Consider the following 17,999-nt stretch of genomic DNA (forward strand, 5'->3'; position numbering starts at 1 on the left):
CTCTGACCCTAACCCCTAACCCTTAACCCCTAACCCCTAACCCTAACCAAGTTCACAAGTAAACTTCTCGCCCACCTGGAGAGAGTGATTTAATTTGAAAGAGTAAAGACACAATCAGCTCAGTAATTGGCCACGGGGGCTGGAGGGGCCAAGGCTAACCTGAGCTGGAGGAACGTGGGTGCCTGCCTGGATGCTCAGAGGCCAAGGGCTGTCCTGAGACCTGCTTGGACACCCGTGCAGATGGAACAAAGGATCCGCCCAGTCCCAAGAGGGCCCCACCAGCCCTCACGAACACAACACCAGACTTCCCTGGTGGCGCAGTGGTTAAGAATCCACCTGCCCATGCACGGGACACGGGTTTGAGCCCTGGTCCGGGAAGATCCCACATGCTGTGGAGCAACTAAGCCCGTGCACCACAACTACTGAGCCTGCGCTCTAGAACCCGCGAGCCACAACTGCTGAAGCCCACGTGCTTAGAGCCTGTGCTCTGCAACAAGAGAAGCCACTGCAATGAGAAGCCCTCAAATTATGAAAAATGTTGTTAAGAGGATGGATGGGAAAGGTGGTATCTTTGGAGCAACAGAATCATATTTTTTTCCGGTATATTCTGAAAAATAATTCTATTGATGTCCACAGTTTTTAGTACCCAAAAATGGATTTAGCCCTATATATTACATAAGTACATGTCTATGCAATGTAATAAAACGCCTACAAACGTACTGAAAAACTTCAAATGGAATTTGGCGACTTGAGACTTTTCAGAAATTTCCTTGCGGCCCAGTCACGTCAAGAGCCAGGAGTTCGAATTCCCTCACCACTTCCGGCTTCACACCCTCCCACCACACGCACAGTTAAGCTCTGGAATCGCGGAGCTGACGAGAAACGCCTGCCTCTCTCACAAACTCCAAACGTACACTCACCGGCCAGGGCCCCTCACAGTCTCCAGGCTGGTCCCAACCCTGGTGGAATCACTTCCAGCCTTTCTTTCCCCGGTGGCGCACTCCTCCCATGATGCCCTGGGGCGCACCCCTCCCATGATGCCCCGGGGCACACCCCTCCCATGATGCCCCGGGGCGCACCCCTCCCATGATGCCCCGGGGCGCACCGGAAGCAACTCCTCACCTCTCTGGGAAATTGAAACCGCCTTTCTTCTCGGTAGTTACCGGCTGTTTCCTTGGAAGTCCATGGCTGCTGATTTTTTCACGTGTTTTCAATACTGTGATCCACCCACCCTCCCCGAACTAGATGGTAAGCTGTTGGAGAGAACCAACTTCTAATCCCCAATGCCTGGAACGGTGTCTTTATAAGCCATTTGCTAAATGAAGAGCAGCTAAACGTTTTGTTTGACAGAGTGAAGCAAAGCTGCGTAGAAAAACAGCAGATAACAGAGCCAACGCTCAGCAGAGAATATGGAAGAATAGCGTTACCTTTATAATAACAGCTGGCATTTAAAACCCTAAATCCTTACCTTAGTTTGCAAGGCTCTAAGCATCTGGCCCCTAGCCGCTTCTGCCACTTCATTCCTTGCTACTGTATCCCTGGCTCCTTTCATCCCTGCCCTACTGGCCTTTATTCTGTTCCTGTGCAGGCAAGTTCCCCTCCCAGAGCCTTTGCATTTGTTTCCTCTGCCTGGAATACTGTGCCCCGTTGATATTCTCCTGGCTTGCTCTTCCTCAAAGTGCTCAAATATCATCTCTTTAGAGAAACTTATCCTGATTGATCCATTTCAAACCCACACAGCCACTGTTTCCTTATCCTAATTTTCCTTTCCTTCAGAGAATTTATCACTAATTGACATTTGATATCTGTTTGTTTGTTGTCTGTCCCCACATACACACACACTAGAATAGAGTTTCCATGAGGGCAGAGACTTTGCCTGTTCTGTTCCCTAGTGCTTAAAATCTTCCCAGCATGTAGTAAGCCCTCAATGAATGTTTGATGAATAAACAATTGAATACGTGCATGCTCCCTGTTACCGGCTCTGTGCATTACAGCTTCAAAATTAGCAATTCCATATGTGAATTTCATCACCATCCTGGTTTTGTGAGAGATCTCAAGCTGGTTCCATCTAGCCCCATCTTGGTCAAGTTTGAGGACTTTGCCATCGTACCCCCAACCACCTTTTGGGTAGGGTGATAAATTTATCTGGGTTTGCCCAGGATTGTCCTGATTTTAAAACTGAAGTCTCAGGAATCTCTTTAATTCCAAGCAAATTAGGAAGGTTGGTCACCCTGCTTTGAGGTATCTAGGCTCCATCTTCCTCGTCTTGTTTTATTGTTGTGAGTGTGTGGAATGAGGGGGTGGGGGGTGGGGGGTGGCGGTGACTTAAGAGTGTTCTGGGCCATCTGGAGAGGAAATTGGCTATATGTAGTGGGTAGAATGGGAGGGCTGGATGGCCAGTAGTGAGGCTGTGGTCAGCTGATGGGCCTTACCAAACAGCAACAAAAAAGAGATGAAAGAACAACATAGAAGATGCTGTCCTGGCTTCCAGAGCCCTCTGGCACAGGCAATGGTTGGTACATTCTCTAGAGAAAGTTCCTGGCTTCTAAGTCTCAGGCTCTGCTGTTGACATGGCCTCACCCACTCCATGTCACTTTCAAAAAGTAGCCTATCATGCATTTATTAACTCAGTTGTCACAAGAACCCCATGAGTTAGGTATTGTTATTATCCCCATTTTACAGATGAAGAAACTGAGGCTCAGAAAAGTAGAATAAGTTGCGCAAATTCAAATAGTTTAAATAGTGAAGTCAGGATTTGAACCTCAGTATTCTGACTCTCAAAGTCCACTCTTAGTCACTACATTATCATGCAGCTCTTAACAATGTAAATATGCATTTGGGCTATGCCTAGCCAAGGGCATAAAATCTTTTTTTTTTTTTTAGGCTATGTTGTTTCATACCCCAACAGTTGAAATTAAAAGTAACTGATCACGCGTTTCTTAGTTCTAATGAGGCTTTAAGCACTGAAGAAACCAACAAAAAAAATACAACTACTAGACAAAAAAGGGCAAATGACATGGACCCTAAGTCTCACAGGCATCAGTCAAGATTATGAGGCCAGATAAGAAAGTCTCCAGTTTACTGGACAGACCTAACTGGTAGAATTTCTTCTCTGAACACAATGTTCCCAGGCCATGCACACACTCTCTCCATGATATTTTCAGAGAAGGATGCCTCGTTTGCGTGTAATTCTGAGAAGCATGTATAATTCTGAGAGCGTTAGTGTCTTAACAGGATCTTGCAAAGCCAGAAACAGCTGTCTTGTAGTGAAAGCACAAACTGGACTTGGATTCAAACCAGACTTGTTCTAGCTCCCATTCTGCCACTTACTAGCTGTATGACTAGTCACTTAATCTTGCCAAGCCTCAGTTTTCCAACCTGTAAAACTGATAAATCTATGTCCTCACTGATTGAAGGAAAATCAGTTTAAATATTTCTCTGGATAATCCCCCATCAACTTTTTGCTTTGCAAAATTGTAGTGTAGAAATGCCAGCAGTGAGCTTCCCTGGTGGCGCAGTGGTTGAGAGTCTGCCTGCCAATGCAGGGGACACGGGTTCGAGCCCTGGTCTGGGAAGATCCCACATGCCGCAGAGCAACTGGGCCCGTGAGCTACAACTACTGAGCCTGCGCGTCTGGAGCCTGTGCTCCGCAACAAGAGAGGCCTGCGCACCACGATGAAGAGTGGCCCCCGCTCGCCGTGACTAGAGAAAGCCCTCGCACAGAAACGAAGACCCAACACAGACAAAAATAAATAAAGTAATTAGTTTAATAAATAAATAAATACATTTATTAAAAAAAAAAAAAAAGAAATGCCAGCAGTATAGAAGTTTATGTATTGCACTTGAAAGAGTTCTGAACTAGCGCTCTTGGATCTGAGAGTAGAATGGGAAGGGGGTCTGTCTAATTAATTAGCATTAATTAGGTAACCTGTCCAGAACCTCAGTTTCTGATTCTGTAACATCAGGGTTAGATTAGGTAATATTCAAGGTTGCCCTCTAGTTCTGGATCTAATATTCTCACTCAATATTTTTAATTAGGCGATTCAATATAAATTTGTATCATTCACTAATATACCTGTCCTGTGACTTTTGCCCAGAAATTTCTGTTTCTGGCTGGGGAACTTCTTGCTGCTTTTGGAAATTTCATCTGTTACATAGCTCTTAGATAGTTGTAACGGGTAAGGGATGATCCTCCTATCAGCACAATTAACTGCCCTTTCTTCTCAAGTAGCCCTCTGCGGAATGAACTTGATTACACTTGTTTCCTGGGCCTCTCTATTTGGCCCTGCTGCTGCTTTCTCCATCCAAATCTGCATTTCCTCTGAATGTGCCTTATATAGTGATTGGTGGAGAGATTTGCTCCCAGGGAGATCAGGAAAACGTTTTCCTCCTCCTTAACACCTGCTCACTCCTTAATCCTTGGCTTCAAAGCTTCCACCCCCACCATCCTGCTGACATTAATGTCAGGATCACCTCTCTGACTGACCCAATGCCCTTTTCATGGTCCTCCTTTTCTCCATCTTCTCTGTAGAGCTTTTTACTATATCCTCTCTCTTGAAAATACCACCCTCTCGAAAATACCACCTCCCTTGACTTCTTCTGACACTAATAATGAAGTTCCCATCACTTTAGAGTTGACAAAATGATTTTGTAACAAGACTGGAGAAAACCCTCATAGACAGAACTCCTCTCAGGGTTGGGAGAGATGGAATGATGGTGTGGGGTGTGAGCTGGGGACTACAGGGTATAGTGGTGGGATAAAGATGAAGCTCCCAAAGGGAATATGTGAGTAAAAATAGGTGATCACCAAACTTGCTAAGGATAAAAGTGGTGTTCTTTACTTGAGGACTTTTATTTTGTTGAGTAACCAGATGAGTAGGCATGCAGGTCAATGGCAGAGCTAAAGGGCCCCATGTAACAGAGGAACAACTGAGTACCCGTAGGGGTCGGGCAGACACCTCAGGGGAAGAAAGGAAATCAACCACCTGCATCAGTGTGACGGAAAATGGACTTCGTGGAAGTCATTGCTGATGGAAACTGAATACTTTAGGGGATGTAATATAATCCTCTTCTAGTCTGCTCTACAAAATCTTCAGTAAAGCCTGCATTGCTCACTTATGTTTTTTGTGCTAGTGGATTATTTGCCAAGGTCTGTGTCAAGGTTGATACAGATTGAAGCATACTGTTTGGCACTGGCTGGAAAGAGACTGCCTGCGGAGACAGCCACGTCTTGACAGTATCTCATTTGACCCCCACACTATCCTCATGACTTGGGCAGAAACAGAATTATGTTTCTGATTTTGCAGCGGAAGGAGAAAACATCACAGCTGCGAAGAGAGGTGATGGGACTTGCCATTTATGGCAGTAAATGACAGAAGTAAAATATGGATCCACGTGGCTCTTTTGACTCCAGCAAGATCTCACTCAGGTATTTGTTTACCTGAAGAATAACCTTTTATTTTTCCACTCTTTTTGTCTTCATTTCCGCCTCTCACCTCCTCAACATGCAGCCTTTCTCTGAGAACCCAGCTTCCTTAATAAGTTCAACTATCAACTGCATACAGGTGACACCCTCATACTCACAGACCTACATCTTCAGTCTTAATGTCTCCTGTATGTAAACTTTGAATCCTTATCGCTACCTACTTAGCTGGATATCACCATCATCTCAATCTCAATCTGTCCAAAATCGAAATTCCTATTTCCCCCCTTCACTATTTCTCCTGGGCAGGTATCATGCCCCTAGATTTCTAGGCTGCAATGAGGGCTGGATGAAAGGTAGGATCCTCTGATTCCTTTTTCCTCCTCAAACTCAGCATCATCAAAGTCTTGTGGATCCTGCCTTCAGGGTAACCCTTGGGTTTTCTCTTTCCTTTTACATCTCATTTCTGTACTGCTTAATCAAGGCCCTCTTCGTTTTACACCATGATTATTTTTATATTCAATGCAAATAGATATTACTTGCATGTTTAATATTATGTTGAGAGGATTGTAATATATTAATGTGGGATAGGGCCTCGAAAAATAAGTCTAGAGGACTTCCCAGTGGTCCAGTGGGTAAGACTGCGTGCTCCCAATGCAGGGGGCCCAGGTTCGATCCCTGGTCGGGGAACTAGATCCCACGTGCATGCCACAACTAAAGATCCCGCATGCCACAAAGAGGATCTCACATGCTGCAACTAAGACCTGGAGCAGCCTAAATAAATAAATAAATGTTAAAAATAATAATAATAAGTCTAGAGCTCAGAGAGGTCTTAAATGAGAGAAACATATTCCTTTCACCTCCTGGGGTTCTCTTTTTGCCAGGCCTAAACGGGACAGTGAGGCAGACAACTTCAAGCCCACACAATACTCTTCTTGAACCTACGGGATGGACCCGGAGATACCAGGGGACAATCACTGGGAAAGCCAGCCCTCTGGTGCTATGGAGAATTTTAACACACATCTGAATTTATAGGGTCATCCAGGGGTTAATTCTAACTGCCCACCTACTCCCATAAATCATATCAAAGCCTGTATAATCATCTTGGCAAGTTGTACACCAAGATTTTCTAAATAGTTGCTAAGTGGTTCTAGGACCTCAGGTTCTCCCTCTCCATTATATCCTACCATCAGTTCTATACTAATCTTCAGATATATGTGTGTGTCTACACACACACACACACACACGTTCACTCTTCTGCTTAAAACCTTGAAAGGTTCCCCAATGATCTCAGAATAATGTCCTGACTCCTTCCATGGGCATTGGGAGCCCATCACGGACAAGCCCAGCCCACTTCTCCAGCCTCACCTCCGTGTTACCCCCAACCCTTCCATCCAGGCTTGCCCATTCCACCTTCCTGAAACACACCCTGGGAGGTCTTGTTTCTAACCACAATCCCTACGTTCCCTAAGCCTGGAACCTCCTCCCTGTACTCTTAAAATCTGCCTCCTTTAAGAGATAGTAGAGGATAGAGGAAAAGACGAGGCTTTGGAATCAGCAACCTGGGGTTCCAATTCTGGCTCCATTGCCTACTAGCTGTGGGGCCTTTTGGTCAATCACTTAACTCCCTTAGGCCTCAGTTCCCCATATGGACAATGGGAATAATAAGAATATAAACAGTATAACCCCCTAAGGCTTGCAGAGAAAAATAAACATAATAAAATATACAAAAGTGCTATGTAAACAGGAAAGAACTATAAAAAGCATTATTATTATTATTTTTTATTATTATTATTATCTCCACCGTCACATCCCCTTCAGATCTCTTCTCTCCTCCAAAGCAGTATCATTATCATTAATAACAATTCTGAGAATATTTTACATAAACAACATACCTTACGGGTTTTAAATACCTTGTCCATACATCTAGTCCACTGTGCATCTCACTCATCTTGGCACTTAACCTTGGAAAAGTAATTTATCTTTTCGTGTCTATGTACTCTCTTCCCATGTCCATTATCTCCTCCTTTGGAGCAATGTCCCTATTTCATATCTCCTTTCCCCATTGCCAGCACTCAAAAGTGATGGGCTTGCAAAAGTGAAAGGTTATAGGCATTGGCTCTAGAGCCAGAGAGGATTTGAATCCCATTTCTGCCACTTACTAGTTGTGTGGCCTTAGGCAGTTTATTTAAACTCTCAGTGGCCCAAATTTCTTCAGCCATAAAATGGGAATGAAGTTAGCACCTACCCCACAAAACTATTATGATGCTTAAGTGAGTCAATATGGATAAAGCCTGGCACGTAGTGAGTTCTTAATAAATATAAACTATTACTATTAAGTGAGACTGAGTCTGATTCCATTCTTTTCTGCCTTATCACTTCAGCCCTCTTTCAACACAGATTCCCCATGAATCATCCTTATTCATTTATACACAGGAACAAAATCTACTGAGCATCTGTTACATACAAAAGACTGTCCCTTGGATAAAAGCAGCTGTGTTTATGCCGGATCACTTTCTGTTGCTTTCTCCTGGGCCAAATGGTACTAAGAATGAGACAAGTTCTCTGTGGATTGCAGCCTTCAGCTTTCTCCTCTTGTTTTCTCAAGCAGGGAGTAAGATGGTGTTCCAACATCAGATCACCAGGTACAAAAAAGTTCTTCATATTTTTTTACTGAAAGGCTTCTCAGGCCCCTTAACATGCTAGTATTTATGGTGAATCTCCAGCAACAGGGAATAGAGTTGGCCACATTTCCTGAACTCATTTAGCCACGGGACCTTTTATTTCACAGTTTCTCTCAGAATCAGCATTCTGTCAAATCTACTTTGGAAAATGCTACGTGGAAGTCCTATTCTTATCTGTTTCTCCTTTGTCCACAATTTCATTTTGACTAATGCAAACTGTCCTTGGAAATGCCTAACTATATGAGACTACCCACTGGAAGACTAGAGAATCTTTTTTTTCTTTTTAATTGAAGTATAGTTGATTTACAATATTGTGTTAGCTTCAGTTGTACAGAAAAGTGACTCAGTTATATTGTTTTCAGATTATATTCCATTATAGGTTACTACAAAATATTGAGTATAATTCAGTACACATTGATCATATACAACATAAACAAGTCAGGCTGTATTGCTGTAAATGGCTCTAACTTCTAAAATGTATGGTAATTCCTACATAGTCAAACATTACTTATGTTTCAGCCAAAAAACAACCCCGAGCAACCATAAGAGTTGTCACAAAGACCATGTATTTTCATTAGAACTTCCCATGGAACTTATGACTCCTTTTGTTTGTTTGTTTTTTCCTTTAGCTTGCTCATCTGTTTCCCATTCTATAGCAGATTAGAAAAAGGAAGATTGGGCTCACAGAGGCAAACACACTAACCACAGACAGAATACAGCTGAGTACCTTGCCGTGAAGGTGTAGATATAAAAACTAGAAAGGTGACACAAAAATTCATTGCAACCTAGGAACAATTAGTGCAGGGTAAAATCCGCGAAGAAACTATAATATCCCTGACGACTTTATTACATCACCTCCCAGGCCCCTGAGTGATCAAGGAAAAGTTGAAGTCTATTCAAGATACTAGATTAAATAAATCAAGATAATATATAATACATTTTAGAAAGTTTTCCATCTACAATGGATTTTTTAAAAAAATAAATTAATGGATAAGAATAGATGGGTTAGATGGACCTAGAGATTATCACACTAAGTGAAGTAAGCCAGACAAAGACAAATACACGATATCGCTTATATGTGGAATCTAAAAAAAAACATGATAGAAATGAACTTATTTACAAAACAGAAGTAGACCTACAGATATAGAAAACAAATTTATGGTTACCTAAGGGGAAAGGGAGGTGGGGGATAAATTAGGAGTTTGGGATTAACACATACACACTACTATATATAAAATAGAAAAACAACAAGGACCTACTGTATAGCACAGGGAACTATATACTCAGTATTTTGTAATAACCTATAAGGGAAATGAATCTGAAAAAGAATATATAGATATATATGTGTGTGTGTCTGTGTGTGTGTATATATATATATATATATATATATATATATATATATATACACACACACATACATGAATCTCTTTGCTGTACACCTGAAACTAACACAACATTGTAAATCAAATATACTTCAATTAAAAAATAACGTTTTAAAAAAAAGAATGGATGTGTTAAATGGCCAATCTTATGTTTTCCGGAGATTTCTGAGAAGAGGCGCACACCACCTCATGTTTACGATGCTGGGTAAAGGAGACGTACTTAGTATCCATGCTATTGATCATCCATCGCTTGACAATTCACCCTGTGGCTCTGCCCCAGTTCTGCTCGGCCTCTAGAACTCTCTAAGTCTCCAAGATCTGTGTCCAACGTCAAAATCCCTACGCAGCTGACTTGGCATTATACAGCCTCCGCTGGTCATTTATCCAAGTAACTTAACAAGAGTGAAAGATCAGGGCTACGATGCATTTACATCTAAGGAGTAAATGGTGATCCCCCAATACAGCCACGTTAGAGTGCTGGGCTTGTGCATTTGGGAGTATAAAGGGAGCTGGGGGGCCACACTTTCGAAACTGCTTCGACCACAGCATCGCAAGGTAACTGCTCACAAGTGCCCGCTTTTTTGCTCCATGTAGCTGTGATTATACCTGATCAGGTTACCTGGAGAGGAGAGAAGGCAACACAGCAGCCTTTGCTGAGGGCCTACTAAGCGTAAGGAACTGTGTTAAGGGCAATATGGGAGACAAGATGGCGAGGCCTTTCAAGAAGCTTCTACAAAGAGTAAAAAGACAAGAATATAAGCAATTATGACACCAAAAAAAAAAAAAACTAACCTGCAGGATATAAAGCTGAATATAATATGTGCTTACCCCTCTAATTGTTTAGGTCAGTATTATAATTGCAGTTAGCAAATAAACGTGCTAATTTGTGATATCTCTTCTGTGATTGCCTTGAAGTATTATTTGAAATTTTTGTGGTTGGTTATGTAAATTTTTTTCTTATGTCAGGATTTCTGGGAGATGATTGCGGGAAGAAATTCTCCCATGCATTTGATCCATCTCAGAATGCATCCTAGTTTGCTTATTAATGACCAGTGTCCAGACTGCTCATTCATGGCATGCCTTGTGGACTTTGGGCTGGGTCATGTCTGACACTGCAGGAGCATCCCTCAGAGGGATTCTGTAGCTCTAGGAGCTTGCGATGCTTCGATTTCTGGCCACCATCTTCACCAGAATACCTTCTGTCATACATTCACAGGGTTAAGAGAAACCTTGGGGATTTTCTGGTCCATCTGTCTCATTTACAGAAGGAAACCAAAGCTAAAGGAAATTACAATAGCTACTTTACAGAGCTGGCATTAGAAAACCGAGGTTCTGCCTCCAAGTGTGATTTCGTTTGAACCAAGGATTCAGAATATGACACTTAATCATTTAATCTTTTCCTGAGAAAGTTGTGAGAAATTTAGGATATAGCTGGAGATTATTAGAGACTCATAAAAGGAAGAGACCAAGAGTACACGACCAAAGTAGGAAAGCAAGTGTTGAAATGTCTCTTCCTGCCTAAATGGTATTTCACGACATGTTCCCCAGGTTCCATAAAAGTACTGTGTGGTAAATGGGAAGTTTAAGTTAAATTTGATATTGAAAATTATTCAGACTCTTACGGTATCCTGAGATCTTCATGTAGGTTATAAACTTCTGGACTGAGATTCCTTAGTCCCAAATAAGTTATCAGCTACCCTACCTTCATCTTCTCCAAGAGAATATAGGATATTTAAGAGAGTGCCCTTCCTAGACCTCTTAAAGAAGTCTTGCCCATAATTCACAACTTTTCTCTCATTGCCAAAGAATTCAACTTCTGGTCTAAAAGCATCCAAGTTACAATCCGGATCATTCCCCTCCCTCCTTCCTTTCTTTTTTGACCCTTCACGGCCCCCTACCCTCAGCCGGAAGCATCATCTCTCTAAGTCCCCATAACACTTCATTTAGCCGCTTACAGAATTTGTATTATTCTTCCTTGTTCAAAGATTTATTTGAGCATTTCTCTTAACTGTTCCTAAATTTTGCATTCCTTTAGGGTAGAGACTGTCTTTATCCTTTTTTATACCCCCTTATGGAGCTGACATGGTACTTTGCACACACAGAAGATACTCAAAAAAAATGTTAATCAGTGCTGTAATTACCCAATTATTTAAAGAATGATGACTTAACCGAAGGGAAAAATGGAAAATGTATTTCCATCCCACACCATCCACTGTGTACTATTTAAATGTAGCTAAACTTAGAAAAGTTCAATTTCTAGATTTATTTAAACTCTTCATAGTTCATTTGTTCTTTGTTTTGTTTAGTTTTGATTTCCGGAATCACTCTCTCAGAAGCCACTTCATTCCTGAAGGACACTAACCATTGCTTTGGAAACCAAGAAGGTAAGAGTCACTTTCATCTTGATTGGGAATACAATAATTGAAATTCGCAAACAGTGTTTTACACATTCTCATTCTTGCCACACTCATAGGAATCTGAAACTGATGAAATTAAAATCCATTACTTAAGTATTTCTAAAGGCAGATTACAAAATATGCAGCTAAGGAAGCAGGTCTGCCCAAATTTGCTCATCACACTAACAGGAATAAAACACACTGCAGAACTTTGACACACAAGCTCCAGGTCAATATACTTAGGTTGGCCCCAAACATGATGTTCGTAGGCTCAAGATTCAGTCTTCACACAAGTCTAACTTTGCTGTTTTTTGAGCAGAGGCCGCACCCGTGAATTCCCTCAGCTGTGTCTTTACTCACAAATGATACTGAGAGAATAAGGAGAAATGGATTCAAACCTATGTCCACTGTAGTAATAAAAAAAAATTACTCCCCCACCTCAAAATTTGTGTTTATTGGAAGTAATTCTAGATGAACTAGGACCAAGGAAACCAAAGTATAATTAGGTCATGACCACACCATTGCTGACAAGATGCAGTAGCTGAGAAATTCCCAGGAGAGGGCTGAAAGTTGAGAGCAATGTCATAGCGCACTGACAGCAGTAAGAGGGGTTGGGGAACACTCAGAAGGTGGTGCTGGAGGTCAGGGAGACTGGGATGGCCATCCCCATTGGAAGACCCCTAAAGACAGGAACAGAGGGGATGGTTGGAGGGACACAGCTGTGTAGGGCTGGAAGCAGGTCAAGCTCTCAAAACCAAGAAGCAGATAATTAGGGGACTTTTTGGGGGTAGAGTTTCCAGGGACACCATGAGTCATGCCAAGAGAGTTGGATGAGACCTAACAAGGGAAAGTTTTATCAGCCAAGAATACATGGTTTTAGCCCTGGGTCCCAGAGTACAGTTGTATAAATATGGGGACAAGATCTGACTTAGCAACCGGACGCACACAGCGTGCGTTGAGGGGCTTCGCTTGACAGTGAGTGGTGAGCCATCGGTGTGAGGAGGCTGCCAGAGGGCAGTCACCACCTCGGGCATGACACCTAGGTCAGGAGAGGTGAGGGCACATGCTGATGGAGGACAGCATGTGGTCTGGATGTCACACTTAAGAGATTAACAGGAGTGAGCTCACTGTGATGGTAAAGGAGATGCAGAAGCACATCACGGAAGAAACAGATGAAGACAGCACTGGGGCTACTTAGCCTGGAAAAGAAAAAGCTAAGGAGGGACTTCCCTGGAGGTCCAGTGGTTAAGACTTCGCCTTCCAGGCTCAATCCCTGGTCAGGGAGCTAAGATCCTACATGCCTTGCAGCCAAAAAACCAAAACATAAAACAGAAGCAATACTGTAACAAATTCAATAAAGACTTGAAAAATGGTCCACATTAAAAAAAAAAAAAAAAAAAGCTAAGGAGAACCCAGAGCAGCCATCAAATGGGTGAAGAGTTGTCTTGTGGGGAGAAGGTTTGAACTCTTTCTGTTGTTACCAAGAGCCGAAAGGAGGATCAAACATCCTGAAGTCACAGAGAGCCAGATTTCAGTTTAAAGCAAGAAGTATCTTTGGCCTGCAGAAACTACCCCAAATGATTTTCCAAAATTTTCAAAAGGGAAAAAAGTCATCTTGAAGGCATTTGAGTAGGCTGGACAACACATTTGCAAGAATATCGCTGAGACAACTCATGCATCATCTAGGCAGTAAAAGTAGGAGATACTGGATTCTGAGTCATGGTTAGAGCTGTGGGTGGAAGAAGAAAAATCTTCCCCTCAACACACGCAGTGACTTGAATCCCAGATGGAAAGTCTTGTTTTTCTAAGAGACCTAAAGGTATAGTTTGGCCATGAGTCATTGTAGTCTTTCCCCAACTTCAGACTTCAATCTTATACTACTATCACAAATTTTGCAATACCCATTTAAGACCAGTACTGCTAATTCACTTAATATTTTGATTTACCTTGATTCCTTTTTCTTCTTAGATGTGTTTTTCAAAGTTAGCCTATATGCTTGCTATGAAAGTCTGGACCGTCTATCTCAGCATCAGCTGAGACATTTAGATATTCAGAATCTCAAACTCTACTCCAGATCTGCTGAATCAGAATATCTATTTCAACAAGATTCCCAGTTGGATTCCTATGCCCACCAAAGTTTGAGAAACACTGCTTTATATCACTACTATAAACAGATATTTCACTGTCTCTAAGTCGTTAGCACATATTATTCTATTTTATTCTAACTTTCTTCACATTTTCACAAATATTATCTCTAAACTTGGGATGCATCTTATAATCAATGAAAGGAGTACTGTAATTAGCAGGGTGTTTTCCTTTATTAGTGGGACACAAAATAGGTTATCTTACAATCGATGGCATCTTACATTTTGCTAAAATAAGGTAATAGACTTTAATATAACTATTAAAATTAAGAAATAGTTGCCTAAAATCATTTTGTATTGGACCATTGGGACTATGCCATGGTTTTGGAAAGAGTGGCTTTATAAAAGCAAAATAATGCTCCCAAACATCACTGTGTTTGAGGCCCTTGAGAACAATTCAGTTTCCTCAGTCCCAACCACAGAGATTCTGTTGCAGATGATTTTGATGTGGATCAACTTTCGACATTTCGGGTAGCAGGCTGAATACTAAGTCAAGCTAAATGACATCAGATCATACACTTGCAGCCTGATGAGATTCCCTCACACTATAGTGCAACCATTCTCAAACTGTGGCCCATGGATCCTTGGAGATTCCTAAGAACTTTTCAAGAGGTACATGAGGTCAAAACAATTTTCATAATACCCAGATGCCATGTGCTTTCTTCACTGTGTTGACTTAATGATGCAAAAGCAAGGATGGATAGACGATCTGACACTTTATTACAAATCAAGACTTGGCACCAAGCTGTACTAATAGTCATAGTATTCTTCACAGCCATACACTGACAGTGAAAAAGAATTTTTTTTAATTTAAAAAGCCAGCTTCAGGACTTCCCTGGTGGCACAGTGGCTAAGAATCTGCCTGCCAATGCAGGGGAGACGGGTTCGAGCCCTGGTCTGGGAAGATCCCACATGCTGCGGAGCAACTAAGCCCGTGAGCCACAACCACTGAGCCCGTGTGCCACAACTATCAAAGCCCGCATGCCTAGAGCCCATGCTCCGCAACAAGAGAAGCCACCGCAATTAGAAGCCCGCGCTCCGCAACGAAGTGTAGCACTCGCCGCAACTAGAGAAAGCCTGCACGCAGCAACAAAGACCCAACGCAGCCAAAAATAAATATAAATAAATAAATAATTTTTTTAAAAAGCCAGCTTCATTGAAAAATGACCTAAAATTTGCAGCAATGGAAAGTATTAATTTGACTACATCTCAAATGTATCCACATCTTTATAATATTCTACATGATCAAACAGGAAGTTCATGAAAAGCACTCCTTTTGCACACTGGACTTTGACATTTGTCTCAAGGAAAAACACATGTGCAGTTGTCTGAGTTGCAAGATGAACCGGCCACTTGATTCATGAAGCACCATTTTTACTTGAAAGAATGACTAGCGGACAAACTATTGTTTCTCAGACTTGTATATCTGGCACACAGTTTCTCAAAAAGCAGTCAAGTGTGTTTATCCTTTCAAGGAAAACTACTGACAGTATTTTTTACTAATGATATAGTTGAGTTTTCAAGCAAAACTTAAAATTTTGTAAGACTTGTGTCTACTATCATTAGCTTGACAACGTCCAAATATTTGAATTTTCTAATGAGATCAGTACTGATATTAATGATTGTGATTTTTTATACTGTATAATGAAACGTGCCAATATTTGGAAGTTCTGTATAATTCAGTGAACAATATTTTCCAAATGATCAATGTATGATGTTTACACATGGGTAAAAGTTTCATTCAAAGTTCAACACAGACCAACAGATCATAATGTTTGTTGATATGGTTTCAGATTCCACATTGCAACTAGCCTTTAAGGAACTACCACAGAAACTACCACGTGTCAAGTTTTGGTATAGTATCTAAAAAGAATTTCCACAATTATGTGAAAGGGCAATTAAAATACTCTTTCCTTTTCCAAATTATATATCTGTGAAAGATTTTCTATATCTACTTTAACCAAAAAACAAAAAACAAAAAAACAAAAAACCATACAGCAACAGACAGAATACAGAAGCAAGCATGAAAACCCATCCATCTTCTACTCAGCAGACATTAAAGTGAGTTGCAAAAATGAAAAACAATGGTACTCTTGCCACTAATTTTTTTGTTTTGGAAAATATAGTCATTTTCATAAAAATATGTCATTAATGTTAACATGCAATGAATTTGATAGGAACTTTAAATGAATTAGATTTTCTCAATTTTGACTTCTAATACCATAAATATTGGTAGATATGACCTGCATAAACCAAACTCACTGGGTTCTCAATGGTTTTTAAGAGTGTGAAGGGGTTCTGAGAAAACAAAGCTTGAGAACTGCTGCTGTCGTAAAACTCACTTAAGCCACAAAAGTAGGGACTATCTTCACAGATGAGGAAACAATATGGATGAATTCTTCCTCTCCACCAGGCAGTAACTGAGAAAATTTAAACCGCATGAAGCCTGCAAGCCAGAGGTCCTCTTTGCGGTGCTATATTGAGTTCCAATCTCTTAACTATGAAAACTTAACCACGAGCACACAGATGGTTCAGCAGAGCCGCTGGCCAAAGTAAAATCGAAATGCAACTTATCCTGAATAAGATCCAGAGGGAAGCAGTTGCTCCTCTTTCTGTAGGACTAGATCCCCCCAGAGTCTCAAGGAGGGATATTGAAACAACAGTCAGTTACCAATGAAGAGTAATTTCATAAAGTGTAAGATTGAGGGCGGGGGAAGTTCCAAGAGACAACCATAAAATGTTCAATTTTCCCACTTTTAATAGGAAACATAAAAGGCTTTATTCAAAACATATGACCTATTTCTTAAGAGAGATATGGGGATACATGTGTGTAATTGAACTCCATTTTATGGTCACTTACAGAAGAATGTATGGAAAGGAAAAAGCAGAGAAAGAAAGGGAGAAGGGGAAGAGTTGTGGGGAAAAGAAGTAGAGGGTCAGGAAGGATACGGGAAGAGGTCCAGAGGGAACAGGAAAAGCAAATGCAGATGAGGAAAAGGAACCAGAAAAGTCACACAACCTGCAGGGGCCTTAGAAATGAGCTAGGCTTGCTTCTTCATTTTAAGTGAAATTAGTGGCCCAAAGAAGTTAAGTGGTTTGACCAAGTTCAGTGCCGGGACTTTAAGCCAAATTTTTCTAGCTTCTAAGCAAGGAAAACACATAAAGAGAAGGTCTGTGAAAGGGGATGGTTTGGAAAGAAGTGACGGGGGGGATGAGCGGGAGGGTGGACAGAGAGAGAGAGGCAGAAAGATACATAAACACACCATACGTACATGCTCACACACACACACGCTAAGCAGTGAGTTCTAAAGCAGGTATTTAATTAAACACTGTTTGTCACACCCCGACACTGCTACACATAACTAAAGTTTGGAGACCCCTGCCTTAAGCCCAGTACTTCTCAACTCTACTATGCCTAGAAATCACCTGGAGATCTTGTTAAAGTGCAGATTCTGGTTTTGTAATGCGGGGTGGTTCTGAGATTCTGAATGTCTAACAACTCCTCGGTGATGCTGATGCAACATGTTCAAGGACCACTCTTGGAGTCAGAAGGCCCTACACCAGCAGTTCTCAGAGTGTGGTCCCTGGACCACAATGATGAATTCACCATCAGCTGATGAATGCACCACCAGCATTGCCTAAGAACTTGCTAGAAATGCATATTCTCAGGCCCCATCCCATACCTACTGAATCAGAAGCTCTGGGGGTGAGGCCCAGAAATCTGTGTTTTAACAAGCTCTCCAGGTAATTCTGGTGCATATTAAAGTTTGGAACCATTGCACTAGGCCATAATGTCTCCTATCACCTTGTTGCCTGTAATTGGCTAAACAAGTGTGGCAGTACTTTATGTTCAAGTCATTACTTTTCACTGGGCTATCTGAACTTTCTACTAGGAATTATCAACATTCCAGTAATTCTTTTCAGACACCCTTAAGATTTGGGAATGACACCGAGATCATGAGGCTCAAATG

Source organism: Balaenoptera borealis, assembly GCF_965194805.1.
Source record: "Balaenoptera borealis genome assembly, contig: HAP1_SCAFFOLD_1330, whole genome shotgun sequence".
Lineage (NCBI taxonomy): Eukaryota > Metazoa > Chordata > Mammalia > Artiodactyla > Balaenopteridae > Balaenoptera > Balaenoptera borealis.